Source organism: Larus michahellis, chromosome 6, assembly GCF_964199755.1.
Source record: "Larus michahellis chromosome 6, bLarMic1.1, whole genome shotgun sequence".
NCBI classification, from domain to species: domain Eukaryota; kingdom Metazoa; phylum Chordata; class Aves; order Charadriiformes; family Laridae; genus Larus; species Larus michahellis.
The window spans coordinates 62,734,746-62,750,722 of record NC_133901.1 but is presented as its reverse complement, the minus strand read 5'-3'; the positions used below and the strand labels follow the sequence as shown (position 1 = coordinate 62,750,722).

Sequence of the window (15,977 nt, the reverse complement as noted above, 5' to 3'; positions counted from 1 at the left end):
GCAGGGTTTGGCTAAGATGCTTTACTGTAAAATCTTTATCTCCTCCTGCAGATTTTTCCTATCACTGTACAATCCAACTGAGCAGACTGTATTAACCATTTATTTTTCTCTTTTGAACTGGTTGTGAATTTAACCACTGTTTGCCTTCCTTCAGTCTTATCTGCCCGTTGCTTTTTCTCAAAAATAATTTTGGAATCCAGTCAAAAGGCTGCTTTGGAATGGTTATATCTTATACAGACTGTGTTTCTGCTACAGGTGAATTTCATCCCAAGTACTGCAGGTGAAATTAATCCCAAATCAATCCCCTGCTCCATCCAACCAGTAACCAGCTGTGCAGAATTAAAACTAATATAAAAGTCGTCTTATAGGTTTGATCTTGCTCTGGTTGAGTTGTTCATGTTTAGGTGCTTGAGGGTGATTAGTGGAGACTCTCTGGGGAAACAATTTCTTATGGATGAGCAGTTTGAGTGACAATTTTTATCTCTGGTTCAGCAAGCAAAGGTAAGTGCTATGGAGACTCTCTGTAGCAGGTTATGAAATTAATTGTTTAATGGAAACTTTTCTCAAAACTTTCAGTGGTACGCCCTATGTTCTCAAAAAGATATGATCCTATGTCTTTTGAGTGACAATAATACTAATGTTACAACCTGAAGAAGCCTCTGGGCACTTCTTTCTAGGTACTGTGTACTCTTAAACAGCTGCAGAGAGTAATTGGCTTGTGACTAGTTGCCTAAAATTTAAACTGTTTTCAAAGACTCTACCAGATAACATATGTTGTTCAGTGCAAACAAGAGACTCAATCAATGTCTTGGAGACAATCTTAATTTTGGTATTTCTAAAAAAAAAAAGCTTAGATTTGGAAGTCTTGCTGTTCTTTAATGCTGGGATTTGGGTCCAGGGTTCTCCATTTTTATACTTTCTTTCTGAAGTCAGCACAAATTGTTCTGTAGCTCTGGGTTTCCATGAGCTCTGGACTATTGGCATAAATTCAGAAGGACAGTGTTTTCTCTATGTTACGTAGCAGAACAGAGCTTGGGAAAGGAAGCATAAATAGCAACTCACTTGCTAAATCTTGCAGAAAATAAAGTGAAGAATTCTAGCCCTAAAATTGTGTAATTAAAACCTTGGCAAGTTGTTGGAGTTTTTTTTTTTTAAATATTTTATTTTCCCATCATTTTAGCAATGCAAGAAGCAGAACATTTTACTGATAAAAATGGCTTAATAATACAAATCTCATAGGACAAATTATTTTTAGGCCAGTTTTTATTACAATAATCCATTAAAAAAGAAAGTCAAATATTTTGATACATCAGCCTTTAAATTAATACAGGAATATAAACATATAATTTTGTTTCAAACCATTTATGAAGAACGGCTAAGCTTAGGAATAACAGCGATGCTGGGCTTCAACCTCAACTTCTGGCACCACCGTTTGGAATAAAGGTTTTGTTGAAATAAACAGTCAAAGATTCCTTTAATGCTTACATCCATGTACAACTATTACAGAGAAAATCAAAACAATGAGTGTATGAAATGCAATTACTTTTTAGACAAGATTAATCACAGAAAAAAAAAACAAACAAACCAACAACAAAACCCCAGGCCCTTTATTACTGCTGTTATATGCCTGATCAAAGGATGATAGCATGTTAATTACTGTACAAACATATTAAACACAAATCAGTCTCTCTTCCAATTCTTACTCTTCAACAGGAAAGGTCAAAACCAGAAAGCGATAAAGGGAAGTTAACTATAGAAACACGAAGCCGGGGAATAGATCATCTGCCAGGCTGGGTATGGACTGCAGTCCCCGACTCTGTTTCCTGTTCCCTTTTTCCTTCTCTTTCATGACTTCGTGTAGGGTTTAGTTGCTGGATGCAGTTATCTGAAAAATCCTAGTTCTTTCCGTTACTTCTAGAAATATCTATATGCTATCCCTGCTGCGTACAAGACTGTCCATCCCTTACTACAGGCTGTACAAGTCTCTCTGCTGTTTGGATGCATGGGGAGAGAATTGAGCATATTGTTTCTAGCTTAAATCACTCTCTCCACCCCTGGTAGATCTTTAAGGATAATTACCCTCTCTTAGCTCTGTAGCACAGGCTTGCCTATGAAAACGCTCTTCATGAAGCCTCAGGCTCTTGGCTGATGGACAACCTGAGAAGTTAAAGATGGGTTATTCTTTAGAAATTAAGCCACTTTGCTGATTAGGCTTGACTTTTCCAGCTCAGTCTGATTTTAAAAGAAAACATGAATGTCTCATCTTCTTGGAAATTACAAGGAAGATAAACCCTGCAGTACAATGGGAACAAAGTGACTTGTGAACGGATCATCAATTTCTAGAACAAGATAGTCTGTAACATGTTCAACTAGTCCTGCACTTTGTGGTTGCTGTACAAAGCAAAGTGACAGTGAGTCCCAGGGGTGGCATCAAGGGAACACATAAACAAACCAAATGTTCTTATTTCAAAAAGACATTCCAGCCAAATTAAGCCCTTGTAGCAGGATCAGATAAAGACATAGAAAGTGATTTCTTTTGTGAAAGACACGGGATTTCTGTTCTTATTTTTAATCTGTTAATGAAGTAATCACATGAAGCACTTGAAATTCATGAGAAGGCCGTGATATTGTGTTATGTGAACCCATGGTTTTTGTTGCCTGTGAAGTGCTGAAAGTTGTTGTGGCTTGTCTGGTGAAGATCCTGGGTTTGTCCATGCCTAGCAAGGTGTCCAGGCTGAAAGAAATCCATATGTTTGGCCAGCTCAGTAAAGGGCACTCCATGGTGGTGATTCCTCTTCTCAAACAGCTGATCTCAGGGACACATAGTTTGCAATGTTTTGGCAGATATAACTGGTTGTAACAAAGCACTTTGGGAACTGGAGATGGGTGAGGTGGTATTTTCTGTCTCTCAAAATAAGAGCAGCAGAGGGCTAGTTTGGTTCTCAAAATCACTTTGAAGAAAGGTTTAGTGTTGAGCAACCTAGACTGGGAGGGGAAAATGGTAAGCAACACTGACAAATTGCTAAAAAAAAACCCCAAAAAAACCAAACCAAACAAACAAAAAAAACCCACACCAAAAATTCTTTACAAAGAACTTTTAAACAGTTGTCTTTTCTGCACCACCACCACACCGCCCCCCCCCAACCAGTGAAATAGGTAAGTAACAGCATTACAACTGACAACTTGATATTCCTCCCAAGTAGGCAAACTTAGTTTTTATTTTTATTAGGACACAGCATTAAAAAAAGATACGTTAACATGTGAACTTACAGAACTCTTGGTCTGTGTGCATGCTATTCCCCATCATGACAAGAGACAGTTTGCCTGTGAAAGTAGCAGCTATCCTGTAAATTTACTCTGCCAGATCCTACAAAAGTTGTTAGTCAGATCATCCAAACTGTCTTTATTCACAAAAGTGTAACATGTGTTATATGAAAAATGATTGCACTGGTTGAATTCCTGTCTACTTGGTGAAAAGATCAAATTCCTGGCTCTAGTGGTAAGGTCAGAATCAGCTGCTATTATTTGTTACTATTTGTGTCATGAGCTAACTCTGGAGATCAATGGACAAATGTCCTTCCCACCCAAAGCCACTATTTAAACTAATGTTTTTGGTGGGAATATATGCAAAGGGATCAGTGATTAATTTTGCAGGAATGCCTTTGTACTATTTTAAGTTTCTTCTCCGCATGGGGCATTCTGAGCTGGTTGACCTAGCTGAATCCTAAAGACCTTTTACACAGCTAAAGGCTCACAGTGGAGTCAGTCAATTGACACAAAAGGTCAAGAGACGCCATTAGAGCTGGAATTGGTTAAGAATGTCTTGATGTGCTGGAGCTTTTGTAGGAAAATGGGGTTTTTTCCAACGTGACCTTAGATAGAATCTCTCACTGAAACACAAGAGATGTGTCACAGAAAGCAACTAACCTCAGGGTTAGAGTATTTGCTTAAGAAAAGGAATTGCAAATTCATTATTCAGACCAAGAATATGAACTCGTGTTTTCTGCATCCTGGAAAAGTATTGTCATTGCAGCCAAGTTATTGATATTAAGGTTTGCCTGTTTTTCTAGTTGAAATGTTCCATTTGTGAATCAATAAACAATGAACTTGAGAAGGCTTTCCGTCAGGTGATAGTTTTAATATTCAGCCTACACATCATTCTTCTTCTGGCCTGCTCTGTCTTGTCAAAAACCATTTCTAATTGTCTCAATTTCACCCTAGCATAGTCTTGGATGGGGGGTAAAAAAGCCCAACTGTTCATAGCAAAAGCCATCCACAACTATGTTACCTGAAAGGGTTTCAGTGTCATAACTCCTAGTACTATGTAACATTTAAAAAGAAAATATATCTGTGCAAAAAGGAAGCATGGATGAAATCAGACAATGCCTTGCTTTTATAGTTTGTCATTTATTATAGGAAACATTATTATGACTCCGGGCATCTCAGTGACAACATTCAGTGATAAGAAGTCATCTGAAAGATGAGTGAGGAATATTAATTGGGTCAGGGAGAGAACAAAGCTTGGAACCCAATTCAGCTCAAATCTCGCATTTAGGAAGTAGGTTGTACTGTTTGTCTCACCTCCAGGTCTGAAGTGACGATGGAAATAGGTGGGCACTTCCAAATGATCATTTAAATTTCTACTAGCTTGAGACAAAATGTAATGCTACCGAGAAATCTCCATTTCTTTCTGACTGCAACAGTATAGCTTTCCACAAAACAATTTTTATTATAACTAAATCTGGCCGTGATTTTTAATGGTGTGGCTTTACAGCTAACTTCCAGTGTTCCATGGAGCACCGGGTGAATCTCTCAGTTGAAACAAGGTCTGTTTATCAAGAAATAGCTGCAACCTTTACTGCTGCTAGAGTTTGTGTTAAGGAAAACTATAAATCATCCTGTTACATTACTTCTAAACACTACTAATTAAACTATTTGCCCTTGAGCCCTGTCTTGAGCTTAATCTTTGTCTTGACCAACTCATCTGGAAGATTATAGTGCAGAATTGATTCAAGGACATGATAAATCCACCAACCCTCCAGTAACTAAAGGTGAGTTTTCTTGACCCCAACCAATCCTTTTCAGAACCAGCTTCCTCAGCTTTTACAGAAGCTGTTTATGTGTACAGTTGCATCCTGCTGAAGGTAACTTTGGAGTGACCTTCTTTCTTTTGCCTGTTGTTTGTGTTTTTCATAACATGGCCAGAGTAACTACATCCTGTCATGTGGTGATAACTCAGTCTTTCCAAGATCTCGGGTGACTTTGTTCTATTTGAACACTTTCCATTGAATACCAAAAGTTAGAGGGGAAACACCCTTCTTTGGCTCCAAAGGCCTGTAGATGCAGCAGCCAGAATGTTTTTCTATTGCAGACGTACAGCAGAATCTCTTGATTCAAAGCCCTGCTTTTGTACTTAAAGCTTAGCTCTATGCAGGATGCTCTTGTAGTAGAGTGATGATGAAAAAAGGGAGAAGCAGAGGTTGAGGAGCAAGCCTTCCATCACTAAGAAGCTGAAGTGGAGGGTTTCCTAATAACTCTTTAAAATAACAAGTATAAGCCTTAAAGTAGATTGATTTCACATATCATATGTAAACAGAGTAAAACACCTGTGATTTAATTATTGGCAATGTAGTGCAGGGTGTCTCTCTTAAAGCTGCAACCCTAGAAGCCTTATGGCTATACAACCTTTCTTTCCTTTAAAAAATCCTACCAAGTTCCCAACCCTCATGCCTGCAGTGAAAAGCCAAAAGATACCTCAAAGGTCAAAAAACAGACGCTCTGAATTTTGTACGGCTAGTGCTAACTATAGCGAAAGTAAGAATGCCTTTGCCTTGGAGAATTTTAGTCAGAATATTAAAGATAAATAAAAGGAAAATCATTAACCCAGTTTTCTGGATGAGGAGAAATAAGACAATGAGATTAAGTTACTTGCTGGAATTCTCAAGGAAATATTGTGCTAGTGCAGCGAGCAGAGATGCTTTCCTTGAAGCTGGACAAGCTTCTTGACTGCAAGGTTCCCTTGTGTCGCATGTTGAGAGCAGGTATTCGGCAGAGACAGCCCCAGCACCCTACTGCTCTAGCAGCCACATTCTTTGGCTCTTTCAGTGCTGACTGGAGAGTCTTTACCTGCTTTTGTGACTCATATTGCAGAGATGGATGGTTCATGTTGGAGGGAAGAGGTGACTAGGACTTACCTTCTGAAAAGTTTCTTTTTAACAGGACAATTATAATAGGAGAGGCTAAGGAAGATTTGAGGAACAACAGGCTGCCCAAGCATTCTTCAGTCAGTAAGTCTGAGAAGTCTCTGAAATTCTTTTTATCATTGGATACGGATTTTTCCTGTTCTGGACATGGCTGGACTGTTAGAGCAGGACTTTCTCTGCTGCTTTGTCTGCATCCCTCTCTTGCTCTACCTCCTGCCCACCTCTTTTGAGCAATTTACTGCTTTCTTATCTCCGTGTTTCTGTGTTTCTTAACTATTCTATACCACAAAGTAAATGAATCCTCATTGGGAACTCATTTTCTGTTTCTTTGTGCCCAAATTCAGACTGTCCCACAAAATATTACTTTATACTTTATAGTCTGGAAAAAAACCAAACAACTTTTATTGTCTTATTTATATTTTCTGCGATACATGGAAGTAACCTCTTGCTTGCTGCATTTACTAGTAGCTCTGAGTGGTAAGAACATTCAGCTAGCTTTTTCTGAGATGAGAATATGTTGGTTATGATAAAATTGAGAAATCCCTACATATTTTTTTTTTCTCTCAAGTATCTTCTGATTTTTCTTGGAGCAAAGGGCAAAAGTCTACATCTCAGCACAAAGGGAATTTCAATGAAACTGTTCACCTGCTCCAAGTAATTTTTTGGTGTTATTACTTTTTAATAGTTACCCTTTAGCATGCCTCCTTCTGTACTTTGACATTTAGTTTTAATCTGTGTGTAGCCATAAACATCAGTTCTATGCTTAGGTTGGAGTCTGCCCTAGTGCCCTTGAAGGAGCTTGCAGAGGTGAAGTACATTAGAGGAACATGGCAACGATGTCATTTAAGAACAGACGGTGAAAACCAAACACAATCACAAGTATTTTATTTTCCGTCTCAAATATTGAGATCTAATCCAAAATTCCCTGCATATGAAGCCAAGAGAGATTTAAACTAGAAAGAAATTCAATTAATAAAAATATCTTTTTTGTTGTAATTAGGCAGGAAGAGATCTATGTAGCAAGCTGTAAATGTCAAGAGACCATTGGGCTTTTCGTTCCCAGGAGGCGTGTGCCGAACACAAGAGTTATTTGAATTTCATTCTGATGAGCAACATGTATCCTGATCTGCTCTAGGAGACAAAATCAGAAATGTAGGACTAGAATAGATCTCAAGAGTACATCTAGTGTAAGTCCCCTTCACAGAATTATAGAAAGCTTCTAAAGGACCTCAAGGATCATCTGGTCCTACCATTCTTGGCAAAAGCACAGCCTAGTCAAGGTGGCTCAGCACGCTGTCCAGCTGAGTCTTAAAAGTGTCCAATCATGGGAAATCTACCGCTTCCCTGGGGACATTATTCTAGTGGCTGATTGTTCTCATAGTGAAAAATTTTTCTCCTGTGTCCAGTCAGAATCTCCGTAGGAGTAACATCTTGTCCAATAAAATGTGGTTGAACTTTATTTTTGCAAGTGATGGGAAAAGAAAAAGAAGAAATTTACATAATAGGTACTAGCCCACATATAAGCTTCTATTTTAAAGATTTTATTTTTTTTTGTACTTCCATGGATTCAAGCCCTATTCAGAAACACCACAAAACTGAATAAAGTGTTTTTGCTGGTGAAACCAGTGGGTCCTAGAAATCTTAACAGGAGTTTTAAGGCTTCCATCGTGATTAGAAAATAAACCATATTGGACTGAGCATGTCTAGATGAGGTTTAATAAGGTATAATCAACTTCAGCTTTTAATCTGAACTGGGAAATACGACACTGAAATACATTTCTGTTTAATGTTTAGTTATGTGTACACTCATCTGAAGATAAACAAGCAGTTCCACCAACTGCTGTAGGATTTCTTGAATGCTGGCATTTAAGTGGATTTAAAGGACTTAAGCACTGTACTTAGTTCTCAGTTATCTTATGTACTATGAGATTTTATTCTTTCCTATGATTCACTATTCTCCTCTGTCTTGACTTTTAGTCTGTATTCCTCACAGAAAGCCTCCACTGAAACCTGTAGCGAAATTTTGGGGATTTCATGGAACCTCTGAGTTGGTTTTTGGTGCTAATCTTTGCATGGATAGGATTTTTTGTTTTGATTAATTTGTTCCTTTTCTTTTCATAGATATCTTTTAGGCTAGGGTCAAGGGAATGCTTTTTGGAAAGTTATGCCACATTTCAAAATAATGGCCAAACACTATGTTCAGATACAGTGTCAAAGAACTTTCCCTCAACATCTCATGTGCTTTGTCCCAGGCAGTGGGATCTTTCACAGAAGGATGGCAATCATGTTGGGGGGGTGTGTATATATATATAGATATACTGCGTTCGTACATCAGTCTCCCACATTATTTTAAGTTAAGGAAGCTAGGGGCTGCAGGAGAGCCTTCAGCAGAACTCTGATACACACCTCGCAGAGGAAGTGTAAAGACAGCAGGCAAGCCCTGTTGTACAGCTGCACCAGTCTTCCTGATCATCAAAAAGTGGATCAGAGAAACCCTATTACACAGATAATTTTCTGGAGGGTTCCCTCCTGCAGACATCAACTATGTACTGCCTAAGGAAAGAGACACAAAAGATGTACTATTGGACTGATAAATGCTTTTGTCATACTTAATTGGGATTATTCATTTAGCTCTCTCCATTTCCCCTGCAGAGGTTAATCACTAATGCACACACAAAAAGGGCCTAAAATGTGATCTGAGCAGAATATGCAAAATATCTTAGAGTTACAGCAGTTAAAGAGATGTCTGATTTATCATCTACATTGTCTCCACAGTGCTTGAAGGACTTTGCTTTAAAATTACGTTAAAACAAAACTAGCCAGAGAGCTGCCTTATTCAAAATGTATAATTAAGGATCTATTCAGGGTTTGTTTTGGGTTTCGTTGTTTTTTTCCTCTTTGTTCCTTGATCTTTCAAATCCATTTGTTCCTTGAAGAATATTTCCTGCACTGCAGGACAATTTCTGCTGCAACACGTTGTACACCATTAAGAAAGCATTTCTTTCCCACTAGAATGGGAAGAATTTCAAGACTTCAAGATTGAGGTTTTCTTTTGTTGTATTTTTAATATATCTCAAAGCTATACGATATCCGTATTATTTTACCCCTTACTATTATTATCTGGTATGCCACTTGTATACTGAGCAGATATTTCTAGTTCAGATCTCCATGATGGTATCCAGGCCTGTCAGTGGTGGTTGGTTTTGGTTTTTTTTTTTTTTGGACAACAGACATAGATATCTAACAATATTCCTTCAGAGTATGATGAATGTTGGGTTATGGTAAACATCTGTCACCATATGCTCTTTTCCCCAGCTTGATGAGATCCAGACTCAACAGTCCTGCATAGTAATTTTTATTCTAATCATATCTCAAGTGAAGTGTTCAGTCTGCAACTTCTCTTTAAGCCTAGATGATGAAATATGCTTCTCCACTAGCAGCACCATGTGGTGAATATGTCCGTTTCTCTGAATGTCCCAAAAGACATCCATCTGTCTCTCACTGAGTCTCTTACGCTTAGTGTGAAACAGGGTATCCTCTCTGTGTTGGAGACCTGTAATTCCTGTGTCCATGCAGATCTTCCAGTAGGTGCCTGTCACCTGTGTCTGGCCCTGGTCTTTCTCCAAGCCAACAGTGGGAGCTGTCTAGTCAATATGCTAACACTGTATATTTATGGCAAATGTTGGCATATCTTTGCATACAGCTATATGGACAGATGTGTTTGGATGCCTGTATCCATGTTGCTATACTGGTATGCTTGGGCTAATATCACCTGAGTCTCTGGCTTTATGCTTGATGTGGTAGCTCTGGCTCAACGCATTAGAAGAGTTGTGGATTGCGGTTCAGGACATGCAGGCATACAGAGAGAGTGCAGGTCTGTAGTGGCAGGCTCAATGCATTGCTTTGTCAGCCTCCTGTTGCTTCTTCCAGGAGGCCTCAGAGCATGGTGTCATTTCCACAATCTCTTCTCCAACCCTTACAACACTTCCTGAAAGCATGTTTCTGTCCATGATCCCCTGTTACTCAGCCCATGTTGGTAAGCAGCGACACCATTCATCGTTCACTTCATGCTGTTCCAGAACCTCCCCTGAGAAGATGGGATCTGGCAATATGTCCCTCCTCAGCACAGATACCATCTTTCCTCAACAACTCTGTTATCCTGAGTGCTTCTGTGATCCGTTGGTTATTGTTATTGAGACTGGAGTAGTCAGATGCTGTTTACTTGTTGATTAGTAAACAGAAGTTTCATAAATATAAACTAGTCTTTTCAAAGTAGCAGGAAAGATACCTGATATTCCTGATACAAAGCCAGTTTACTACCAGTCTCTCTTCTGAGTAAAATAATTGGAAGGTCCCTGCTATGGCCCGCTGTTGAGCATAAGTGACCTCATTTCTGCTTTGTATATAGAACTTGATGTTCTGGACTCCTGCTGCCTCAGGACTACATTGCATTGATCACTTCCATAATTCATTTTTTCTATGAAAGAGATGTCACTGCTTTGCTGCCAAAGGAACTGAGTGAGTGATATCCCTGGAGCTGATGCTTAGGGAACATTTTTAAGATCTGTACTCTTCCCAACCAATGGATAATTTATTTCCTTTGCTTTACTGGTTCCCAAGAAACTCTCTGGCAGGAAAACATTGTGTTTCTTCCTTTTTATATTAAATATCAACAATTTAATTGTGTTATCAACTTCATTATGTTACTAGAGAGCTTGTAGTGCATTATCTGAAATGCAAGGGTGATGCCTGTATAATAAATTCCAAACATCCTCTCAAAGTTCAAGATGAAGCAAATTAGCTAACGGAAGTTACCAAGTATGCACAAGTATTCACTTTTTGATAATGCACAGTGTTTGGTCAAGAATACAATGATGATACTTCTCTGGTTTTTGTAGTAATCATTTTTTTTCAGGCAGGACACTCTGTATGGTATGTGACAGTCTTTCAGGAAGTTTTATGCTATCTATTTATTTCAGGGAAAATGAGATGTTAGTTTTAATATAAGTGCTGATGAATTCGACCTCAAGACTACAAGTACTTTTCAGTTCAAGTAGGAAACTGATTTTTGCCTATCTGCTCCACAGTTCAATAATGCCTTGGTTTTTCGGAAGGGCTGTTAGGATGATCGCAGCCTTGTGGGTGGTTAGTGTGGAGTGCACTCCTGAGTGGACTTTTTGTGGGCCTGCATGCACCAGGGTCTAATCAAATACAGAGCTACAACGAAGGGACAGGACTCAACCCCATGACTGGCAAAATCTCTCCGAATCCTACATCCCACCTGAGTCAAGCACTTCAAAAACAGCCTTTGCATTATGTCTGTTGGTGATGACTGAACTACCTTCAAACTGTAAACCAAAGGAAAAATGTGTAGCTTCTCAGTCCTTTAGTGAGATGCTTCTGTCCTTCAATATACTTATTCCTTTTTTTCCTTTGAGTGTGTTTGCCAGTCACTTCACATGTCGATACACAAAATGCTGCGGTTTGCTAAACAAGCAGGAATTCTGTATTGCCTTGCAAAGCTGTAGATATAATGCTGCTATCTAGAACTCAAGCTTTGGGGTATTTGCCATTGTTCTTGAAGTCATAAGCTACTTACCTCCAGGGGACAGAAAAGAACAACTTTTTCCTCTGCATCGTTACACTTAATAATTGAAGATCTACATGCTAAGCAGAGTTTCTTTGCCTGGAAGCAAAAGCAATTTCTGCAGGCAATATATAAGGCTAAATAGGCAATATGTCTCATTCTGCTTACTCTAATGGTTCTCTGACTGTGAATTTTCTTAGATTTTACCATATGCTGAGTGGATTATGAATGTGGTTAAAACTGCGGAGTAGTAAACGTCAAGCAAAACCAGTAAGGCAATTTAAAAAGGGCTTAAATAAATCACTGTTGGGAAATGTTGTTTTCATACAAAGAATACTTAAAAAAAAAATCAAACTAGACAATTATGAACATCAAGGCAGAGGAAAGAGCTAAATTCTGTCGCTTTGAGTTCTGAGGTTGGTTAAGCTGGGGAGGGGTGGATTGTTTTTATTGGCCACATTTAGTTATATGAAGAGGGAAGGAAAGTATTTCTTGGTTTTGATTGCAGTTATTCATGGGCCAAACCTAAACATTAAATTAACCTATATCAGCCTATATAGTAGTAGGTCTGACTTTTTTTTTGAGCTGGTTTAGAAAGCATATTGTAAGAGTTGCTATAAAGAATTTTAAAAGCTGGATTCTCCAAGGACAGAGCAGGAATTACATCTTTGCCTTAAACATGTGCTTAAACCTTCACATGCTGTCTGCACTGGCATTGCAGTTCAAATATCTTTAGAGAGTAGCAAGATTCCTACCCATTTTTCCAAGGCAGAGCCCTCAAATAAAACCTAAACTTAAACCAAAAGTCTGGACTCACGCTCAAATCTTGCCAAATGCTAAAAGGAGTTAAAGTTCTAACTTCTCATCGGGTAATTATTTGAAAAGGGAAACTATTGAGCTGGAGCTGCTGGGTCAGGGGAAGAACCAGATACCCCAAGCAGAGTTGCCAGCCCAGGTAATGTGTGAATATCCCTGTGTGCTTTTAGAATATGGGAATAGTGTCCCTATTCAGCAGAATAGGGAATAATAGCTAATAGTTTCCAGCGGAAATATTTTTCCTTGTGGGGAAAAAACCAAAAACCACAAACATATGTAGCTACCCTGACAATGAAGTTCCTGACCATATTCTTGTGTAGGAACTCTGTTAAACCTTTACAAATGTATCTGTACGCCCATCACAGGAGCAAGCAGCAGTGTACATCTGGGTGAGTCCTTTGGGTTTTTTTTATGCAGGTTTATCTGTGCTATGTAGGGGTTATATTTCTTTGTTTATACAAAAACCTGCATTTTCAGGGTTTGAACTGAAACTTTCTGCATGAGTGAAAAACAGGTTCAGACCATGTCCACTCTGGTCTTGCCTTATGTACCAAATCAAGGTTGGGACACTTGACAGACCTCTCCACTCAGGAGGGAGGTAGAACAAAAAAAGGCTGCTTATTTGGAAATGTTTCTTCTTTTTCTAACACCTAGATATGCCCAAGGACACTACAATGAAAAGGAACAGTTATCCAAACTGTCTGACTTGCAGATATAGGACCTGATTTTATTTTAAATGCCTCTCCAAGTTGAGTAAGATACCCCATGATGCTGAATGGCAATGTTTAGGACTGCTGAGTGCTGCCTCAAACTTTCCACTTCATCTTATTGGAGTCACGTAACTACCCACATACCTGTGCCTCCATACATAGGAGGTAGAGATGGCAATGCTTGCTCAGCCCAGCAACCCCCAGTTTGTTTGTGGAAACGGATTATCAAAGCACAAGTTATTGGTCCATCACTAACCCCTCTCTATGGATTAGCTCAGGCCAGCCCTGGGTACAGACTGGCAGAACTGAACACATGTGACTGGTTATACTGGGCTGTGTGAAGGCTGTCTTGGCAGCTATCAGCTTGGCTCCCTCTGGCAAATAAATAAAGGGAGCGGATCTCTCCCCAGCCTGGCATGATCAGGTTAACAAGGTCAGTGCTGGCCTGGGAAAGAGGTTTCCTACAGTCTGCTGCCTCCTTCCAAAAGCAAAAGAAAAGAAACTTTTTCTTCACAGCTCAGCTGAGCCTACATCCCTCCGCTGTGTTGTGAATCATTGCGGCAAGTGCTCCCCTTGTGCAGAAGCAGCTCTGCTCCTGAAGTTGTCGGAGTCCGCAGGGCTGGTGGGTGACTGTCCCTCAGCTATATGCCTGAGTTTTCCCTAGGAGGGGGAGAGCTAGCAGAGGATGAAGCGCAGTGACTGGACCCAGCCAGGCAGCTGATGTGAGAACAAGCCACCCCTGAGGGAGTGCAATCCCTAGCACAGCCTGATGCCTTGCAGTGTGTCAATGTGCAGGAGCATGGGTTGGAGAAGAGACAACAAAATGGGAACGGGAGAAGGAGCAGGGCTTTAACTGGGAGATAAAAATATTTTCTGAGAGGGAGAGAAAAAGAAAAGAAAACTACCTTCAGTGTGTATGTTTACATCAAGAGAAGAACATCTAAGAGCATCCCCAACCTGGACTGAGTTGGAAATGTCCACTTTGTTGGACCCACAGTAAAGACCTGAGGAGTTAATGGTCAAAAGTAGCCCAGTCTCCACCTTGCTTTTGATCCATTCCTTTCTCTTGCCTGTGTCTTGCAAGCAACTCTGCAACTAGTCAGTCAGTAGAAAAACTCCACTTCCATGCACGTTGGATCAGACTTTGGAAGAGCGGCATTTTAAAAACAACAGAGGAATTAAGAGTCTCTGAGCTAATTAGACGTGCTGGCATGTGTACCATTCCCTCCATCTGCCATGCTTCAGACAGCTATGTGGCTAGGAACAATATTTCTTCACATTCTCATGGCAGATACCATATGGTTTCAGAAAAATCCTCTGGCCATGACTCCATTGGGCTATAGTTTAAGCTTGCTCTAATATAATTGTTACATCTGATTTCATGTTAACCAGTTTGTCTTACCTGTGACTATTTTTTTTTTCTTTCCAAGTGCAACAGTTAGTTTATTTTAATTAGCTTGTACATTTAAAAGTATCTAGCCAAAAAGGTATGAATCCAATGTCCAAATGAATTCTCTGGCAAAAGAAACACGGGGAATATGATCATGATATAAATCATGTTGCTCAAGAATCTGAAGGATTTGGGGACTCTTTCTAATCTTCCTTTCCTCTTTAGATACTGGCTCCCATTAGGAAACACTAAATTTGTTTACTTGGTTTAGGTTTGCATAATCAGAATCATTTTATGTGCTTCATAAGATAATTCGTAATAATTATTTAATTATGCACATTCAGAATATAAGAATAGCAAAGTCTGAACGTGGCTGCTGGTATAAATTTGGTCAGAGGTTTTGCATTTAAGACCTTTCTTTTCAAGCTGTTTCTGTGAGCAAGGTTTGTAGCAGACACAGAGACATAGGCAACTAACTGCAAAACTTAATATTACAGTATCAAAGGTCCTAGTTAAATCAAGCCATGATTAGGTTAATTCATCACCGCTAAAGAAATGAACCCAGACAGTAGTCTGATTAAATGAGATTCTTACAGTGATTAAAAGCTTTTTTTATCCCTTTTTGGCTCTGATAAAAAAAAAAACAAAGCCAAATATCTTCTTGGAGTAAATCCACCATAAGTGCAAGTTTGCTCAAGGGAGGCAATTGCTTCTCAAGACTCTGTATGAGCCACCTGAAATTACTATTAATTATCTGATTGGTTTCAAGGTGCCACTGAATGTCTTTGATGAGTGACTTTGTCTTTCAAGCCTCAGTTTCCTGTCGAGCTTTGTCTGAGCGCTTGAGTACTGAGCATGAGCAATGTTGGGCTCAGGTCTGTCTTTCTAGAAAAACCTAGAAGTCCTAACCCATTTATTCTCCAGCACAATTGTGGCAGCCCAGAGGGCATCTTGCTGCTTGTTTTTCTGTCACTGATCAACCAGAGTGTAGATTTATAATGTCATTTATTTTCAGGTGAGCCATTTCGAGTAGTAATAAAAGGAAGAAAGAAGGCAGTAATGGGGCTATGGGCACCGCAAAGGAAACCTGTAGTTTCCTAGAAACGCGGCAGCAGCGCTGCGTGCCATGAAGTGTGGTATTTAGGGAGGAAGGAGCTTCATTAGGGTTTTGGGCTGGTTGTTTCCCTGGGTAGCTGGGGTGCTAGTGGAGGTGTAAAAGCCTGCTGGAGGAAGGCTTGGTACTTAGGGTGGAGAAGAGGGGGTCCTAGCTG

General features: G+C 39.6%; 1 long non-coding RNA gene across 1 annotated transcript; it reads left to right on the top strand.

Moving 5' to 3' along the window:
* Positions 1-393: 393 nt before the first annotated feature.
* LOC141744345 (uncharacterized) lies at positions 394-13,636 on the top strand. Its single transcript, XR_012587420.1, has 3 exons — positions 394-501; positions 6,220-6,287; positions 13,261-13,636. It is a non-coding gene; the product is annotated as an uncharacterized LOC141744345 (long non-coding RNA).
* Positions 13,637-15,977: the final 2,341 nt, after the last annotated feature.